Source organism: Meleagris gallopavo, chromosome Z (assembly GCF_000146605.3).
Source record: "Meleagris gallopavo isolate NT-WF06-2002-E0010 breed Aviagen turkey brand Nicholas breeding stock chromosome Z, Turkey_5.1, whole genome shotgun sequence".
Taxonomy (NCBI): domain Eukaryota; kingdom Metazoa; phylum Chordata; class Aves; order Galliformes; family Phasianidae; genus Meleagris; species Meleagris gallopavo.
Window position 1 is genome coordinate 39,412,205 of NC_015041.2, and position 2,486 is coordinate 39,414,690.

A 2,486-nucleotide genomic window follows, 5' to 3' on the forward strand; every position below is an offset into this window, starting at 1 on the left:
AAACAGTACTGAAAACAACCATCTTCAAAAAAAAAAAACCTTTTTCTTATTTCTTACGAGTAATATACAAAAGAAGACTGCCAACATTTTGCTCAAAAATACTCATACAATGCAGATGCTAAATGGAATGGACTTTCACGAGATTCCACATTAAAAATATCAGTACTTTTATATGAACAATATTTCTTTTTGTTCGTATTTTGCAAACATACATTTTTGCATGCAAAAACTTGGAAATGCTAGAATCAGAAATGCATACATTAGGCATCTACCATTTTATACGTAAACATGTTTTGCATACTGCCAATTTTTTTTTTTTTGTATACTTTACAGGTTTTAGTGAAAAAAGAGGTTGCATGTAGTTTAGTTCTATACCTTTCAAATGTAACTTTCAAGGCACATAATAGAGAGAATGCAATTGCTGCAGTGTGACATTAACCAAAGTGAATGCCTGTAATATGCACAACAGTGTCACAAATGAAATGCTTCATTTTCTCAGGTACATACTGAAAATGAGTGAACACCTTCCAGACAGTTTACTTGCTACCTTGAATATTCACTAAGATGTCTTTCCTTTTAAATCTCCATGCAGATTAGCTCTAGCAGCTTGTGCTCTGCACCAAATTTCATCTAACACAAATGTGCAAAACTTCTGCAGCCAAAACTTTATGCTTCAAAACCTGAAAATTATAATTAGAACTTTAAAATCATAAATATGGAGACTGTAGATATATCCATGTTTTGAAGAACATACATCAGCTTAGACATTAAGTAGAACTGCTTGATGAATTCTACTTATTACAGCAAAGATCCAGAAGACGGGTGCATTTCCACTAAGCTGGATATAAATCTGAGATAAGATTCTGAAAAACTGCTATGTTTTCAAAATTGTATATTTGAAGGTGTGATTCCGGAAATATTCTTTATATTAATTCAAAATAGAGAGAGGGAGAGTCCTTTCTTATATAAATACTACAGGCTTTCATCACAGGAGTTAATATATGTTTTTCCTGAATCTTGGTCAATCTTCAGCTTTCTTGCATTTAATTTCTCGTGTTTCCTGAAAGAGTGCCCAAAATACGGCCCAGCATGCACAACAGAAAAGAGAAGGTTAGAGGTATCACAGACCAGACGTAAAGCACTATAAATCTCTATAGGCAGCAGGGAGGCCTTGAGGACTCCTGGAAAGCCAATGGGTATGATAAGTCCTGGCAGAGCAGAGCAGCGGCTGGAGGCCACCAGCCTTGCAAGGACACATTCCTACAGTCCCTCTGTGGCACAGAGCAGCCCTGCTCCTTCACAGGAGGATATATCCTAAAAGAGAGAGAGGGGATGATTCTATTTACTTACTGGTCTCTGACTATTTCATGACTATAAAATTAATTTAAAAAAATTTGAAAAATTAGTAAAAGCTATATCTTTCAACAATTGGGGTTTGAATTTTTTGTTCTAGAGTAGGGTTGCTATACATAACTATTGCTGTAACAAATGAATGTCAATAAACAGTGTAAAATCCACAAGTAATTTATACTACATCCCTAAAAGCATTCTAAATAGCCTCAACCTTCTCTTAGCTTGAAAAGTCTGTTGCGTCAACATCTACAGGCTGAGCAAGCCTGATCCATCAAAAAAACATCCATACAGAGTACCAACTCTGAGCATCTGAAATATGTATCTAATTTTTCTTTGAAACATTTTTAGTTATGTGTTTGATAGGAAATCCTTTCTTTCTTCCAGCTGTGTCAGGCACTATGTGCCAGGTGATCTTTTCTGACAATGATTACAAGGGTCACAGCGTCATAGCAGACAGACCACAGTGACTCAAATGCAAGGTCTGCATTCCTGGGCAAAGATGTATCTCTGTCTATCCAAAATTTTTACTATAATTACAGCCATAAATGTGCTCCATTTAAAAGAGCATTTGCCTACTCTTCTTGCTCAGCTAGGGATTTGGCAGCCTGGAAATCAGACTACCAAGGGTAGTTTATTTGCTTGCACCTGTACTTGACACTTGGAAATGAAGGATAGTCCCCATACTGCATGGTAATGGTGGCATTTCTAAAACATTTAAATTCTAGGAAAATTAAGGATACTTTTTCAATGCCCTGTGGATTACAAAAGAAACTTGTTTTTAAGCAAAGAGACAGCTCTGTTTCCAGCAATTTCTTCATCAGAATCACACTGTGTCAAATGCCACTCAGGATATTGGTGTCAGCGAGGCCTGTCCTCATATCATTTCAGTGCTAACAAGAGCTAAACATGGGAATAAAGGACAGTTAGTGCCACAGCAACTCCAGAAGGACATAAATGGTGCTGAGCAATCCCCTGGACACCGTATCTTCTTTTCAGTCTTGTCCCTGTTCTTTCTGGTATTAGTCAACTAGTGTAACTAATTTCAGGATCAGTTTTTTTTTTTTTTTTAAAGATTCAAAATGGCTGTGCCAGTAAATATAATATGATGGTGCTCTGGGAAAAGAGGCCAGGCA